The sequence below is a fragment of the Athene cunicularia genome (genome assembly GCF_003259725.1).
Source record: "Athene cunicularia isolate RWA chromosome Z unlocalized genomic scaffold, athCun1 chrZ_part1, whole genome shotgun sequence".
Classification (NCBI taxonomy): Eukaryota; Metazoa; Chordata; class Aves; order Strigiformes; family Strigidae; genus Athene; species Athene cunicularia.
Window position 1 is genome coordinate 21,875,171 of NW_020799142.1, and position 18,504 is coordinate 21,893,674.

The window sequence follows — 18,504 nt, forward strand, 5'->3', positions numbered from 1 at the left end:
TAGAGTTACAGAAAGCATGAGTATCAGAGATGCTCAAATCACCCTGGTGGACTGCAATGTGGAAGTATCCGAGCCTAAATGCTGCAGATAGGCTCACCTTCACGCTATTTGGGACCAACAAGTCCAGATGCAAACTAGACCACTTTGCAGAAAGTGGTCCAGGTCACCACCTGCATCTAAATCAGCTTCTTCCATGCTTCTACGTTTAAAGTGCTTGAAATGAAGAGAAAGTAGTTTTTAAAGCTTTAGGCTGAAATGTGTGGCATGCCCAAGGGCACAACGTTGGGGGTATTTGAGGACATAAAGCCAGCTGGGATAGAGCTGCCTTGCTCTGCTCACCATGCTAGCCAAGCTTGTCATAGGCCATATTCACAGCACCCAGAATAAACATTTAACCATGCTACTTAGTCAACTAGGCTTGCATTTCCTCTTTAGGGAACTAACTGATTTATTCAGGGAGCAAAACTAGTTTAGATGAATGGCCAAGGCTCAGAAGTAAATCATGGACTATTTCTGAGCTAGACTGACAGTGTAAACCACCTTCAATAACAACCGTTACTTCTACTTTTATATATCTTTAAGCAACTTATGCTTGCATAATTTTGTCCTTGTTGCACAAGAAGTATTCAAGCATACTTTTCAGAGAGTGTTTATCACCTAAAGAAATTGTAAAAATACATTGCTTTATTTAAATTGCATGATTATTCTCTACAAACTATCAAGCTACATTGATATATACCTCTATTTCAAGAATATATATATATATATATATATATATATATATTCTGAAAGAGTGCTTTTGACTGATGATCAAAATGTAGTAAGCTATACTGGCAGAGAACACTGGTTTAATGTTGCTCATCTACAGAAGCATCCCCCTCAAAAAAATCAAAACCCCACAGACATTCTCTAACTAATGTTACTGTATCAGTGAAGCTATGTGGCTGGTGAGGAAAATGCTGCAGCATAAAAGCAACCCAAAGAAAGAGCTACTTTATCTACTTAGGAAATTTCAGGAGCCAAGGCTGGCTGGCTGAAAAGGCGGTGCTTTTTTGTTTTGCAGGGAGCTGCCCCTAAATTGCTGGGTTTACAGGTGAGAAAGGGGACTCTGCTCCCTGGCAACACATGGCCCAAGAGGGTGTGAAACCACCCTGCTCCCATGTGCTCCCCTAACACCAAGATGGCAACAAAGGCTACCCGTCCTCTGCTATGAGTTGTGCTGTGGGTCTGATTTTTGGCAGGGTAGGAAGTGAGGCAGAAGGAGCAGTGAATTGCTACAGTGCTGTCCTTGTTTCCATGACATGTGCTTTTGTAACTTGTGCTCCCTGAGGTAAAGGGCGTAATTTGGACTCAACAGCTGACAACTCAGCAGTTCTCTGACTGTGGGATATGGGAAAGCTGCTTCTGTTTTAGCAACAGTCAGTCTTTGAACTCGCTCCAATGCCAGCTCCAGACCTTGCACGGCAAGGAGGGGAGACATGCCCTTCAAAACCTTACACACCGACCAACATTCATACCAACGGGCTAGGAGTTATTTTTAGTCTAAGCGCTTTCTGCTTGCAGTTGAAACCTACTACTAGGAGTGACTCCATGAGACAGCAGCAGGGAAAGGCAGACAGCACAGCAGCAAAGTGGCAAAAGCCCCTGTTGAGAGTTGCTGGTTCTTGCAGGAAGTGCAAGGACCTTATAGATGCACAGGAGGGCTCCCCCAGTCTGCAAATTTTCAGTTTGCAAATTTTCCAGGTGAGGGAGAACAGCAACGATCAGCAAAATACTGATGGTGCATATGAAAAACAGACCCAGAGTATTATTCTAAATGTCAGATCAGAACCTTCTGATATCATTGTCTAATAACCATCTGCTGGTTTCTAAGTCAGTAAGGCAGGCAAAGAACAGGGGAACCTCTGCTTGCTGGTGATTAGTATCCTAGCTGCCCCCTCCCTCCCAAAGGCAGGTAAGAAAACAGCTCTGGCCATCTAGGAATTTATATGGCGCCTATCATTGCCATGCTAACGACTCTGGAAAGGATCCCTAAGGTTCTGTAAGATGATCCCTGGAGACATTTAAGCACCTAAAAAACCTGAACTTTTGTTGCTTAAACCTAAAAGAAATGGGTTCCAAAATCCCATTTAGCTACAGCTATGTATTAGTGGGAGGAAAAAGGAAAAAAAAAAAAAAAAAAAAAAAGAAAGGAGAGAGACTTGATAAATTTTGTAGGCATCAGCATGCACGGATACACAGTCTCATACTTGACAGGGCCACAACATCTGCCTGATGCTTAGACACTCAAGATTCACAAAACAATTATTCTCTGCCTCTGTCTGCTGATAAAAATGTGTGTAGAACCACAAAATTAGGTTCCCCAGAAAAAGCAGAAGCCTTTGGTTTTGTTTAAAGATATAATCAGGAAAACAAAGCAGCAGTGATGCTCCCTTTTCTAAGGCAGCTCAGCCACTGCAGCACTTGCTGGTGTATGGGAAACACCTCCAACCACCCCAGAGACTACCTGAAGTAACAGGCAAGTCAGGATGGAGACCTCTTCAGCCTTTCTGTAGATGACATTTCTCTCCACAGCTTAAGTAACCACTGAGTCAGAGCAGGACTCCATGTCCTTGTGAGAGGGCATTCACCTTCTCAAGTGAGGGACCATGGCCTCCAGGTCCTGCTCCCAAGGATTATTTATAATTTTTACATTAAACTGTTTATGGAACAAAATACATTGAGCAGCCTTGGGGCATAGAGCACAATCACTTCTAAAGCCTTATCAAGAACTAGTTTATTTATCTTCTTTTTAGACAGAAATTTGATGCTTATCAGTCAAAAAGAAGTTGTAACTGAATCTCAGAGGAGAAGATGCACCAAAACATGAATCATTTCAACGAATTCTAGCTAGCTATGCTAACAGGAGTAAAATTGACTTTCACATCTGTTCTCCGTGTCTCTCCGCATGAGAATCAATGTCTAACTCAGAGCAACAGCATCGCCTTTCAAAGAGCCACCAGTATCTGATTTCTCAATCCTTCCACCTATGTAAGTATCTTTAAACCTCCCTCATCAGACCTCTTCTTCTACTGCTAATTAACATCCCATCACTTGAACCACCTCTGTATTTCAACATCAGTCCAAATTTAAGATCGGTGTTTCCGTTATAACTATGTCCTAGATCAATACTTATTGAAAATAGAACAAAACTAATTTCAAGAATTTTCCTGATTTCTTTTTTGTTTTGCCTTCCATTATCTAAAAGCTGCCTTCAACAGCTCAAATAATGTAATTACAAGATAATATAAACTATCATTTAAAACTCTATCAATCATTTTTGCTTTCATCCAACAAATGTATTAATACAACAGGAACTGCTGAATATAGCATACTTTGCACTCCTCTGAGCACTAGCACACAGTGTCAGTGGAAAAGAACCTCATTTACCCAGTCACATCATCTACTGGGTCATCTGCAGAAAAATATAATCTGTCTGCACCAGCCTTGTGATGCACTGCACTCTGCAAAACAGAGTCAGTACTTATAAACACCTGGATTGTTTAAGACTACCAGACACATTCTTCCTGAAGTACCATTTAATCTTTCAGGTGGAATTCTTACTAACGTACCGAGTTTAAATACATCTTCTCATAAGGCACAAGAATTGCTATCAGTCACACACTGGATTAAAAAAATTAATATTAATTCTCTACGAGAGATGTTTCTAACAGATTTACAGACTGTTCTAGCATTACCTACGGACAGTAATAAATTCAGATTATTTTTTTTTTTTGAACATTTACTAAATCCCTGAGCTGCATGATGTTGAAAAAGATGTGACCTTAGAGCTATAGATAGTAACTCATCAAGCATTTGAAAATTAAAGCCCATGAATTCCCTGCTAAAGTAGCAGCAACAGTTTTGCCACTTGTGAAAGAGAGCATCTCCACAAGTGGAGGGCATCCCGACTTATTTGGCTGTTCCCACATATTCCTGACTTGCCTTTGGCAAGTCTCTATGGGATGCCCTCCCCTAAAGGTTAAGTCTCTACCTTCCCTCAGCACACCTGTAAAGGGATTTTGCACAATCTAACTCATAGATAGTACTTGCCACTGGTTGCTCTAAGTGACTAAAGCGATATGTTTGGAATGGAAACTGTTATCACTTAATAACGCTGGTAAAAGTTTGAATAGGTGAAACAGTGATAAGATGAAAGGATACGAAGACTAAGTAAACAGAAAGCAAAAAATCAAACAAAATCAGGTGATCTACTGACTGCCTAAAAGCAATACTCCAGCTCCAAGTTAGTGATTTTTAAGCCTTCCATTTGGGGACTTCTGCAACGTTTTCCATTTTAGATACATAGCCCTGCAGCCCACTGATGCTATACTGTCTTAGTGGTCTCAGCAGAGATCTCAGATGTAACCTGCAGACCCCTACTCAGCTAATGACAGTCAACCCATGCTAAGCAATAGTAATCGACTGCAGATATGATACTACTCATTCTGTGGATCCATCCACTCCCTGCATTTGCTTCTGTCTCTTCCACATACTAATCCTTCACCTTATCAAAACATAATTTTTGTTTTGATCTTGATTCAGATTGGGGCCAAATCCAAGAGATTTCTATGCACATGCTTACCTTTATCACCAAAACCATACTGAAATCAAAGCTTAGCTTTATCACCAAAACCACACAGCATATAATGGTTGAGAAGCTAAAGACAAGTACAGACTTTTAGCAGATCAAGCCATTCATGCATTCTTCCCTACAGGATGTGCAAAGCTTTACATATAAAGCATATGTGCACGGATGGATCTACATTAAACAACATATTGTCTCAGCTGGCATTGCCACGTGTGGATTTGAGAGGGAACATGGCATGACATGGACTTTAATCTTCCCCACAGCTACTAAACCTGTTAAGTCTGATTAACAGTCTGGGTTTGTGCTGTGGAGTTGAAGTAAAGGTTTAAGAAGAATTTAAAGAATTCTTTTACAGTAAGGAAAAAAACCAGAACGGACTTCCAGGTGAGATGTCAAAGGCAAGTCACATTGCCTTACTTAGGTAACAAGTTGGGTTTCAAATACAGCAGAAAGCTACTCAATGCCCATGCTTCCCTGAAGGGAACTTGACACAACATGGACAGCTTAGTTATGGAATATAAATATCTGTCTACTTTTGCAATGGAGTTTTTAAGTGTGCAAATCGCCCCCGGGGCACCGCCGCCGCCAGGCCCGGGCAGCGCGGCCGCTCGGCGGAGGCGCCTCGCCGTAGTCGGGGCTGCATCGGGCCGAAGCCGAAGAGGATTTCAGGCTGACAGCCGCCTTTAGTTGCGTTGCCGCGGTACAGTCGCGACCCGGTTGTGACTGGAGGGGCCGGTGGTTTCGCTGGGTCCCCAGTGGTCTGTGAAGGGCGTGCTGCGGGGGCGGGGGGTGAAGTCGCGGATCTGATCTGGCCGTTTCATGTTCTCTGCATGGCACGGTCAAATATCCTTCTTAGAAATGTGTCTTGAATTATCTCCAACGGTGCCAGCCCTCCAGGGTTCAAAGCGGTGGGCCTGGCCCTCCAAAACCAGAGGTTCTTGATTCATTTTATCTTTGTATTTGTCTCTAGTTTTTGAGGTCTGGGACTTGACCTCCAACATTTCTTGGAAGCCACAACAGCTACATGCCAGCGTCCCTTTTAAATTACACTTGAAATCCTCACAATCCCACAGTCTCAAGAGTCAGGCAATTAAAAAAATATATACCACGAGACCCATAAAATCAGAAGAGTTGGCAAGCCTGTGGCTCCTCTCTTGTTCCCCAGTAAACCACAGCAGAACAGGGAGAAAAAGTAACTGCTTGGTTTTCCTTGCATTTTTCTGTCTACATTTTCCAAGTTGCTGTAGATTGTTTTTCTCAGAACCTAGATGGTAGAGAACTGCAAATACTTGTGTGGAGGTCCTGGGCTAGACTTGTGTCTCATCTTGGCTAAAGCCAGAGTCTCCTGCCATCCTGCACATTCCTTACTCAGGCTAAGTGAATACAGGCTATTTCATAGAGAAGAAATCTTCCACCATTTCCTCCACTTTTCAGTGGTTTTGCTTGTGCAAAGAGAATTGCAGCTTCAGTAGGTCAGCAAGAGATGCATGAACCTTGTGGTTAGGTCATGCATTTGAACATGAGTTCAGATCTCTTTTGACTCAAGAGCATGCTTGACTTCAGGCCTTGTATCCTGAGACAGTTGTCTATCCGTTGACCTGTGTCACCTTCTCAAGAGGAAAGATTGAGTCTCTTTATAAATATGTCATTCTTAGGAAAGAAAGGCGTTTTTTTAAACAGCATTTTGAGAAAAGCCCTGGGATGTGCGTCCCAAGCAGATGATGTCTTTTCCTGATACACATTGAAGAATTCATAGCTCCAACAATGGACAGACATTAGAGAGTTCTCTTAGGGGTCTTCTATCTAGTGGGTTTAAGCAGTTACTTTTCCAGCACGTCAGGCAGCTCTTCACAGTCCCACATCTCTCCCCACTGGGAGGATCTGCTGGATGGCTAATTCTGTGGTCTAGATGTCACTCCAGGCACCAAGAGGTTTTGTACCTCAGTTGGCTAAGACCATTTTTGCATTTAGTTCCCTGTTCCCATTCTAGCCCAGAAGCCTCCTGCCCTCTTTCCATGCAACCACAGCCAAATCACAATGAAACTGGGAATATCCGTAGTACCAGAAGACCTGGGAAGAAGGTGGCCATATCACTGCACGTGACCCATCGAAGGGAGGACAGCCTCTACCTGTCTCTGTTTCCAGACCTCATTAATTGCAGCAGTGGTGCCCTCTGTAGAGTCTGCATCCAAGGTTCAGAAGGATGCACCTTGCACTGGATGATATACCCACAAATTCAGGTTTCCATCCATGAAAGTGACACAGGAACCTTCTTTCAAAGGCATAGAAAATGTTAAATGAAATCATACCAACTTTCTTCTCTGCAGCTCATGTTATTTCATGTTTAATAAAGGCTCACTTGTCAGGAAGCCGTGTACCATGAGTAACTGCAGAAGATCTGGCTCATTTTCTATGTGATGTAATCAAGCAGTAGTAATTTTTACTATTTTCTCTTTTTAATTAGCAATGCAACTTCCCTGTAATTCACAGACACTCCATACAGGAACTGGGGAAGGATATGTGGGTTGGCTTTTTTTTTAAGCAGAAAAATGTGATTGTGAAATCAGAAGCTGCCAGGAGAAATCAGAGGTAAGGGTAGTTCCTGAAATTATTTTAAGGTTCTGATATTTTATTGATACTCAGTTTTTAATGACTTATTTGGAAGTTAAGAAACTTTCTAGAGCTCATGCTATTTGAGTCTGTATAGTATAAGTTTCAAGGCGATAAAGCTAGAAATGTCTGGTATCAGTTATCTCTTTTTTAAACAGTGAAAAATGATAAATAATATAAATATCCCCTAGACAAATGACTGGTATAATTACCCTACTACTACTTATCTGCAGAAAATATGCTATCTATGCATCCTGTCTCATCATGAGATCTTCCTTGTAAAATGTCATAGCTGCTATATTTTATAATGAAACTTACCTGCATGTAGTATGTATATGCAGGCCTTTTATTTTGTTTCCTACCTTATCTCTGGTTCCCAGAAAACTGAAGGACAGATGCTGGAATGCACAGTGTCTTTATATACTCAGTGTAGGGTTTTGTCATTGATTTTACAGCAGCAGGGCTGAGCCTTTCAACATAAACATTTTGGACAGTGAGAGAGAAAAGTTTAAGTCCCACCAGATAGTAGGCTAGGTTTAGTTTATCTTAGTTTATCTCAGTGCTTATTATTACTTAGAGAACAATATATCTGCTGTCTAGGTCAGAAAAAACTTCTTGGGGCATGTAAATTCCAAACGAAAGTGAGAAGACCAGCTAGGACATTTTCATTAATGAGAGTTTCCTGGAGCCATTTAGTCTTGTATTCAAGGGTGTGTTGGTTATTTATGGCAGAGAAAAGGAACGGATGTGTTGATGTTCTGGAACTTTTCCTTTGTGCATTGTTTCCCATTTCACAGTTGTATTTGGCACCCACTTTCCTCCAGCCAATAAAGAATATTAAAGAACTTCCTTTGTTGAGAAGTTGTGCGCACATTTTGCAAACCGTAAGTTTAACCAGAAATGTGAAAGGTAGTACTTCTACCAGCATTTACAAACACCAGAGATTGTACAATACTGCCAGCAAAGGTCTGACAATTACTCTTTTTATGGACTATCCCTGTTTTCTTTAAAAAATGGTTCTATAATACAAGCAACAAAGCAAATTTGGGTCTGACTGAATGCATTCAGGAAAGCAAATAACAAAACTCACACTGGCTCTGATAAGAGCAGGGGTAGCCTCTGTTCATGCCAAGAATAACCTGGAGTACTGTGGATAGTACATGTGTTTTGGTGCACTCACAAAACAACAGCTCTTTCCTATGAGGTCTCAGTGGAAGCATCCCTGTGTTGTCAAGCTGGTGCAGAGCTATTCTTGGAAATGAGTACATGGACCCCAGAGAAATAAACTCTCTCTAATTAATATTTTTCAAATACAGAGAATTTTTTCCTCATTAGGGACCTATGCCTGTAAACCCAGTGACATGTTGGCAATATATTGCTATAGGGCTTCAAAATATTCCCTGATCTCCCCTGTCTGCAGGAAAACCATATGGTCCATTGTGGGTTTTGTGTTTGCAGGGAGAAGCAATGAACGACTTTGATCTACTGACCTGCCCTAACTTAGATAGTGCCATGAATTTAAAAAGAAATGGAAAGAAAAATACTACTTGCCAAAAACAATTAAAATGAAGGCACTGGCATTCCTTTCAGTGGAAAAAAGTCTACCTCAGATGCCTGAAAAATATACAGTGTGAAAATACTGGATTCACTACCAGTAATAAGACCCTTATGGTCAGCAGTGAAGGTAAAACTTCTCCCATGAGACACAGAGATGCCAGAAGGTGGATCTCATTGACATGCACTGTCAAGTGTCAACATCTTTATGTCCAAGTGGTCTGACTGTGGTCATTTGTGCATAGGACAGAGGACAAGGAGTACCAGCTGTTGAGTCCTCACTGAGTACATTGGGTCTATCTTGACTGGCAACAACAAACAATTTTTTTGAACAGGTCTTTTATATCTTTGTGAGTCAAACAGTTGTTAGGCAATGATTATGCCTCAGACCCTTGCTTGCCTTATCCTCCAGGAGTCTTTGGAAAAATTTCTGCCCATTGCCTTATTATCTCATTTTGCCATCTTCATGGCTACTGTCTGTCTTCCTCTTAGGAAGATGATATCTGAGCCCATGGTAGCAGAGCATGGGTTTGGGGGTAACAAGTTGCCTATGCTATCGTTTTATCAGAGCAAGGGGAGTGAATTTTTGGTCTTGTCATCACAGTTCCTGGATTTGACTGCTGTCATTCATGTTCATCATGGCCATTAATGCTCATTCTTTCCACCTTTGCTCTAGTGCATCTTCTGATGTTTCCACATGCAGGAATTTCCATTCAGATGTATTCAGATGAGTCTAAATACTTCAGTTACAAATGTCTACAGGCCTTCAGTGAACTAATGCCTGAGAAGGGACCTACTGCTGAAGTTCCTTGGCTAGCACAACCTACATGCTGTAAACTGATTTACAGCTGCAGTCCTGTTTCCCAATCTAAGTATTTGTGCCATCCAGCAGTTTATTATACTGGCAGTGCAAAGTTCAGCACATGCTTAATCATTGTATTGGATGCGTCCCGTTACTGAGTCCCGTACAGTAGCATGAGAGGTCAGTGTTCAGGTCAGTGAAATAAGATACAGCATAGTTCTTGGAAAGAAATAAAGCTAAATATAAATTTCTGAAGAAATACCAACAAATGGTAACAATCTTACTAACTGTGGAAGGGTTAGTGGAACCAGTCCTAGAACTAAGTCTGATTTATGGATATGAAATTGAAGAGGCTTACTTTGCACAGTAGTGGAAGCGCCTAATTACATCATGAAAAAGAGGATTTATGAGAGTCAGAAGCTAATGTAGATTTGTAATAGAGAAGCATGGAAATCTACAAATAAAAGATACTGAGAACATCTCAGACATTCATATACTCTTAATATTGCAAGGCCTTCAGTTAGCTCCCCAATATCAGTGTATCAGTCACATTCAAACATGCTGCCTTGCTCTGTGCAACTTTCAACTGTGCTTCTTATTTAGCAATTCTTATCACTGCAGTTCTGGTTGTTTCCACTGCAGTGCCATTCCCGTCAGTCATACCTTTCTGCTCACCAAAATTTATCAGCTAGAAGTTGACATTTTTTCTCTATTTCTGTGAGATCCACGAAGAAATGTCCCCTGTACCACAAAACTTAGTAAGTTGAGGCTTCAGATTTTCTGTGCTTCAATCCATGGCCTGAACATGTCTGATCAGTGTCGGATGAATTTGAAGCACCCTAAGGTGTTATGAAATTTGCATGCACTGCAGAGCTGATCTCTACATCAACTGGAGCCATTTGACCAGAATTCATGTAACTCAGCTGAGCTGCCAGCTTCAATGGATCCTGAATAAGTGGCTACGATTTTCAAAATTCTCCCTGCACAAAGTTTCCAGGTAGCAACACCCTATCCCCACCCTGAGCACTATCCAGGGAAAGAAATATGCCTTCTCCCATACTATCCTTGGACAGAGATGTAAGCCCACACTGCTTGGAACCAAATTTCTATGCATCAGCATAAAAGTATCGAGACAAAGACAGCTCAGCTAGAGAGGAGGTGGAGACACTTAACAAATGCTTTTCAGGAGCGTGTGAAGTTCTCTCTTTACATGGTTCATGGCATTCTTCCTGTTAGTCTTTACATGTCATTTTTCAGATGTGGGTTTCAGTACTGCTTAACACAGTGCATCAGGGCTTGGAATATTACAGTATTAAATAATGTGCAAATAAGACACCTTAAGGTGTGGCCTTGAAGGACACAATGGCAAAATCCATTTATTAGAAGCAACTTTATCTTTCCGGGACCTGACTTTAGAAATATTGTTTGGTGTGTTTCAGTCACCTGGTTAACCACAGTACTCTTGCAGGCTAATAAAAGGTCTATATTTGTACGTAAGCAGAAATTCTAACTCTAGTAAAGAAGATAATCTCAGCATATTTGAAAGTCAAGTTGAAAGATGTTTTCATAAAAGCAGGGGATTGTTTGCATAAGGTTAAACATTGCAGCAAATTCTGTATGTGTTCCAGGAGTTTCCATAAAGGTGGACCTATTTTTGTCCTCGTGTTTTTATTTTTATACAAAAACATCTCTACCAATGACTTACAATCCCAACCTAGTACCCACTTAATTACATATCTGCATACATCCTCACATCCTCCCTTCTGGTGTAACAAGCACATTGGCTTTCTCTAGTTTGCAAATTGACATCAATCTCAATCTGCCTCTTCACATGCCTAGTAAAACCAAAGGAGCTGCCCACCCAGGGGATGATTTGTTGTAGCATCAGGGCTGTAAAATTAAGCTTCTTCAGGCAGAAAACTATTTTCTGTAAAACATTTCTTAGAACATGTGTGGACAGCACTGGAGACACCAGAAATGTACATACATACTGAAAATTGTGCAACTGAACATGCGCTGTCTTGTTTCCTGTCTTTGCCAAGCTGGATATCCATGTAACTTCCTTCCCTACTTGGGTCACCTGAGATGCAGAGAACAACCATCCCTGTGTCATAGAACTCTATTTGTCAGCACTGAGCTAAACCTGATTCACATTGACACTTGTCTCTGTTCACACAGCTCCCTGCTCTGAAACACAGCTCACCAGGGAGTCTGCAAAGCATGTTCTTGAGACAGATAATGTGAGTGCATGAGGCACAGACTGAGTTAACACATGTATTGGCCTAGATTATGGTTTAGCAGGTACTTTTTCTGCTAGCAGTATGAATTTGAGCATCCATTGTGTTGCTTCTTCTATCATCCTCTACTGCATTGTGTTAGCATAAATCTCTGCACACATCCACACAGTAAAACTGATCAAAGAAACAATTACTTTTATTTTTCCCCAATAATTAACCTCCCCTCAAGGTATTTTTTTAACTGAATAGTTCCCCTTCTGTGAATTACACTGAATTCAAATATCAAGCCACTGGAAGGCTGGTAGGAGGTAGGAATAAACAGCCAAGGGCAAAAGTTGAAGGAGCACTCCTGCCTCATGTCAAACCACAGTCCTGGGCTCTAGGCTGTCCTTAGTCTGTGAGAGGTAGTGAGTTCAGCTGTCAGCTATGTGCCTTAGCCACTAGACTGGAGTATTTCAGGCATGGCCCAGGACCCGAGCACACCCACAATAGCCAGGATGGACTGACAGTAGGAATCTGAGGAAAACAGGGAACTTGCTTTTTGTCCAGTGTATGAAGCAACATAGTGACAGTTGAGGGAACAGAGCAGTACCCCTAATTGTGCCCCTAAAATTCATCTGGACTCTGCTCTTCATGAACTCACATCTCAGCACAAGACCAATGCTCATCTTCCACCAACCTTTATAACCAAGTAATTTAGGTAGTCACTGGAACATGGATACTACCTTGTCTGGCAGGAGTACCTGGCTTTCAGGAGAATATACATCTAGGAAGCCTTTATTAGGTTCTTAATCCCAGTTTTAGTGGTACTTCAGTGAAGTACCTGTGAGGGTGTCTGGTTTTGGCACACTGGCTGTTGCAAGCTTCAAGTGCTGCATGCCTCTTCATCCTGTACCTCTACCCCATTTTATGCCCGGCACTGTTGCGGAATGCATCCTGGAGCTCAACACGCTTAAGTTATGCGCACTGCAGCACTCAGTGTTTTAATGTTGCTCATACTTTGGTTAGGCTGCTAGTGATCCTTCATTTAAAGGAAAGCTGAGAACTCAAAAAATCAAAGCCCAGACACACTCTTTGCTGAATCTAAAATATATAATTACAAATCCATAGAAGCATCTAGTTAACAGAGAAAAAGATTGCAGGAAGCAACCTGCTGAGCACAGGGCACTTGTTATAGCCAAAAGGAAACTCCTGTTGTCTCATTTCTTTTCTCAGTTTTGCTTTTCTACACAGCTCTGTAAGCTGAGGTTTTGTTGACTTCCCTCTTTTGATATATGTCAACAGGCTGCAATTCCACCATGCCTTGTTCCAGACCCCTGGCCTTCCATGTAGTCCTCCTCCTCATGCCTGTAATTAACAAGACTGATGTCAAGGAAGACTCTCTTGACAGTCTTGACCTTTAAGATGTAGAATATATACACTGTGTGAAGTCACATTTAGATGGAGTCTCTCTCTCGTGGCTTTGGAGATGATGGCACTAGCATCCATCTTTTGTGTTATATCTTGTGCTACCTACTCACAATCCTCAGGCTTCCCCACTTGGCATTTGTGGCCTTAAACCCTCTCTTGGATTTAAACAACAGATAATTTTCTCTTTCTGAAGTCACATGGGAGAAATAACAAATGCTATCATATGTCATTGAAAACATCACCTCCAACTACAGAGGTGGTTAAAGGCTTGTTTGGGAAGTGGAAGTGTTTGGGAAGTGGAAGAGCTTGGGTAAAATGGGCAAGGGTGCTCCAGAGGATGTTTCCCATGTCCACAGGGTGCTCTGACCACCTCATTAGGCTAGAGGGCACTGTCCACTCTGCTTTTGAAGCATGGACATCCATGCTTAAAAAACAAAAGTGATGCTATAGAGTCAGAAAAGGCTGGAGCAGAAATGAAGGTGATTGTGCAAACAGTAGTGCCTGGGTAGGGTGAGGGAAGTGCAAGCTTTTGGTCCCTGCTCCAGGGCATACATTTTTTGTGTATTCAGGTGCAGAAGCCATGTATTTTTTACACAGTACAGTTAGGCCTGCTGAGGAAGATGGGAAGAAACGAGTATTTACCCATGACAGTCACACTATGATTCACCCTGTCCCTTATTACAGGCAACAACCTTGACCCATCTTGTGCAATCCTACCACTTTCCCGGACTTCAGAGGAACACAAGTCTTTGTGTTGAGCTATTCCAGAATGGCCTGATCCCTCCCACAGAGAAACCAGCACAAGAGAGCCCCGACAGGAAGACTTGCTGAAGTTTCCACTCCTTCTACAGTTTAACATAAATTGTGCCAGTAACAGGTTTTTCTTAAGGGTCCAAGTGGTAAAAACTTCCCCCAAACCTTCACATCTGGAGGAGGCAGGAGCTGCAGTAGCCATTGGTATGTGTCAACCAAAGATCAGCAGCAGTGAGAAAAGGTGATTCTCAGGAGGGCCTGATTACACTGTTTTGAGCTGGGAGTACAGAGCAGCACTGTCCTGCAGTAGTACCAAAGCAGGCGTCTCACTGTTTCCATGCCCATAATTCCAGAGTGAGACTCCAGAATTAGGAAACAAGTTTATATGCTCCACAGATGACAGTGGTTGCATAAATCATTGATTTTTTTTGCAAGAAGTTGTTGCCAGAGAGACTGCAGCCTGGCTGTTATTGTTGCAATGGATGTGAAATCTGTCCTGGTAGTGAAGCTGGTTCTGGCTCCAGAAAGAGGGAGTGTACCAAAGGCTTCGGGGAGAATTTGTACCAGTTCACCTGTGGGATGGGTTCGCACAGCTGGTAAGAGGAAGAACAAAAATAAGGTTTGCTTCCAACAGGAAGTACCCAGCACAGTTTCAGACCAACCCAAAATAAGCATTTCAGTTTTAAGAGAAACTTTGGGGGACAGTGTTACCTCAAACACCAAAAAATATCTTGCTACAGCTCTGCAAATGCTCTTGCCTCTCTCACTTTCCTTGTTTTGATTGGGTTTTTTCCCTATTTGTTCTCCCCTTCCTGTCCTATTGCTCTTTCCTTTTATTATTCTGAAGTTGCTTAAAGGGCTAGTTTGGTACTTTCTTACAGAGGGCTACCCTCTGTGGCCCCAAGTGTCATAGAAATTTCCAGAGAGCTAGCCCTCATTTCATACTGACCAAATGTGATGCTCCTCCTTCCTTTTGAGATAAACCATAAGCTGCAGAACCAACCCCTCCCAGAGAGGCCTTAAATTTTCTTTTCTAATTGCAGTGCTGTACAGAGAAATAACTTTCACAGGAAATCTGTATTGGAAACAAATGGGAAACATGGGACTCTAAAGATTAGGGAGGAAAGGTTATCTTTGTGCTTAGCTAGTCATTTGCAGTTTCCAGCAGTTTGGAAAGATAAAGCTATGCAAATGTTAAATTTTATTAAGGGACATAAACCAGCTCATATTTATTAACATGAATGTTTAATATCAAATCCAGCTAGGCAAAATGAGTATGAATCCCTTGTCTTTGATGTATGCAGGAGCAGATCCAGTATATGCAAACATTTGCTGTCAGTTTTAGTGAGAAAATAATTGAACTCTCTACTATATGACCTATGCCCTCACAAAGCTTTTCCTGAAAAAAATGAATGGAGCAGAGAGGATGACTTTAGTGATATTATTATTATTAGAAAGATTGATACTTTACCACTATGACTCATTCTTCCCCCATGACTTTATTCCTAAAAGCCAATTAATGATGTTTAAAAGATGTGTGTTAATGCTTGCTCTTGCAAACAAATGCAATTAACACATAATTCACATAATTTGTGATTTTACAATTTGACTTTTGGAATTAATGCAACACTGAATAATCGTTACAAGTTTCAAGATCAACACATTTTGGTTTTTTTCTCAAGGAATGGTTTTATCCATGAAACCCTCTTTTTTTTAGGCAAAAGAGAAACAACATTGGGCAGCTCCTCAATAATCTTAATACACTAGTATTAATTGCTGACCAATCTGTGTACAATCACTATCTAAATTGCACATGCTATTTTAATTACAAAAGTTAGCTTTCCTTTAGTTCCAGGCTGCCACATTTTCTATTTTCTTTAGCTTTATTAATATAAAAAGTATTTCGTTTGGTTTTACAAAGCTCAGAAAGAGAGGCAACAATTAACTGTATCAAGGGAATATATTCCACAAAACTTTACCTTTCCAGTCTATGGGTTTTGTGACCTTCAAAATCTCCTATTTGAGCTTAATCAGTTCAGAATGAATTAATCTATAGCATCTAAAACAAAGTACTTAGAGAATGAAGAATCTGTGATGCTCAGTGAGCAGAAGAGGACCTCCATTATACTATTTTTCTATGACTTATTCATCCAGCAAAACCTCACATGTTTGTAGAAGACATATAAAATATTGTGTTCTTCATTTCCAGATGAAATTGCAGGGCTGTCTTGGCATCTTTAAGCTATTTATCCAGTTTCCCACCACTTCAGAATAGCAGAACTGAAACCAAAAATTGTTCAGGGAAAGTGTGAGTGTACTGTTATTTTGTAAAACAACAGCAGAAAGTGGTTTCAACTAAGATATGTTCTCCCTACCCTAAGGTTTGATAGAAGGACTCTTCTAGTATGGAGTTGTGAAGGTTTATATAGACAACAGTCAAAGAAATGGTCCGTAAGGGAAAATAGCATGGAAATAACAGATGTCACTGCAGAGCACTTGCCACAAGCACCTGAGAAAGTTAAATGGGAGCTCCCGTGAATGCTGGCTGAAAGGAACAGGGAATTATGAGCAGCGATTCCAGCTCTATCCCAGTGTAGCCAGGGATACAGGCTTACTAAAAGTATGAGTCTGTCACTGCCGCCTTCTCTGAATAGGAATCATCTACAGCGGCCTGCATTTTGTTAATTGCACAAATGAAATGAGGGTGCAGGAGAGGCATTATTGCTTGGAAGGATCATACAAAATTCCCTAAAATTATAGGATACATGCATCTTAGAAATACCCTAGATACAAAGTAATGAATATTGAGCAGTTGTTCAGTGTCCAATCAGTGTCCAAAGTGATGTTTCATATTTATCCTGAATGGTTACTACTACAGCCTAAAGACCAGGAAACCAACCTAAAAACTCAAATATACAAACAGTGTCCAGTCTTCATCTACAAATAAGTCTTTTATTGTATGCAGATTTGAAGAGGTTTGTTTTGTTGTTGTGGGTTTTTAATAATAATAATAATAATAATAATAATAATAATAATAATAATTGTTATTTTTATTATTATTTTTATTATTATTATTATTATTATTGTTGTTGTTGTTGTTGTTGTTATTCAAACAATTTAGAAATGTCAGTGTATGTGGCATGAGAAATAATTTTCACAGGCAATTTCTGTATTGGAAACTAATGGAAACTAGTGGAAACCATGGGGCTCTAGTGCTTAAGGTGGAAAGTTGGAGGATTATTCTGAGGACAATGGACAGGGCTTTGCAGACTCAGTGGTTCCCAAATTTTGGAACAAAATATTGCTGTGTTTTTGTCATTGGGCATAGCCCAACAGGCATAGTCACTGTACAGAAAAGAAGATGAATTTTAAAGGTGATGGCTACCCACTGTTCAAATTTGTTTCTGCAAGCAAAAACCAACAGTTCTGAGCTGAGATCCTTCCTCTGAAATAGTGTGGAAATGCTGGCACAAGAAAACCAAGTGAGAAGAAACAGATAGGGAACAAAAAGGGCAAAATATACCCACATGTCCCTCTCACCAACCATATTAGAATAAGGGAAACAAATTTTTAAATAATTAAAAAAAAAAATCATGTCCATATTTTCTTACAGAAACTGTGAAGTTCTTGATGTAGCTCTGAAAACGCCTATGCAGAATGGGGGCTAAAAATAATTTATAAAAATGAGCTGAGGTGCTTGGTTAGTTAAAACTTTTTCAGCAATAATCATACTCTTCATGCCTTCTGTTTGTGAATTTTTAAGAACCCTTTACTATTTATTGATTTCTCCTGAGAGACATAATGTGATCATGATAGACTTGAGCTTTCAGCATTCAGTGATGCCCATATGCTTTTCATTGGAGTCAAGAAAAGACTTACACTGGTGGTTTTCATAGATGAAAGCTTAAAATAAGATAGGAAGTTTTGAATCATTTTATATTTAATGGCACAGACAGATGCTAGCTTGAATGTCTGAAAAGCCACATGTAAAGATATGTAAAGAGATGAACTGTGACCTTATAAAGATACTCATATTCTACATGAAGATTATCAACAAGATTGTTATGGTCAAAGTTTTATTAAATTATATTTATGCTGTTTCTTTCCTTTAAAGAACAGACTGAAATGTAGAGGGTATTTTGTAAAAGCCTATCAACTTGCATAGAAATCACTGTGGTGACATGACCCTAAACTTCTTAAGTGGTGAAAAACCTTTTCTGAAGTCCAAAATCTTAAACTGTTCAAAGTTCATTTGTTTGAGAGATAATGCCTCCAGCAACACATCTAACATGGAGGGAACCTCCCAAGGAAACCAGAGTATATTCAAAAGCTTCCGAATTATTCCAGTAAAAGTCCTTGTACAAAAAGTTCCAGCTCACTTCTTGTTTACTTGGTTAGCTGCTGTAGAAGAGTCACATAGGATTTTCCTAACAAGTCACATGTTCTCATATTGCAGCATCTTTGGGCCAAATGCATAGAAAACTTTGGGTAACCTTTTCTTCCTCAAT

At 40.6% G+C, this 18,504-nt stretch overlaps 1 protein-coding gene across 1 annotated transcript in view; it reads right to left on the reverse strand.

Moving 5' to 3' along the window:
- LOC113489636 (leukemia inhibitory factor receptor-like) overlaps nt 1–3,448 on the reverse strand; it is a 52,505-nt gene extending 49,057 nt beyond the window's left edge. The window contains exon 1 of the mRNA XM_026865552.1: nt 3,430–3,448. The gene's annotated coding sequence lies outside the window, so the exon portion shown is untranslated. The remainder of the gene's footprint in view (nt 1–3,429) is intronic.
- Between the last annotated feature and the right edge of the window lie 15,056 nt (nt 3,449–18,504).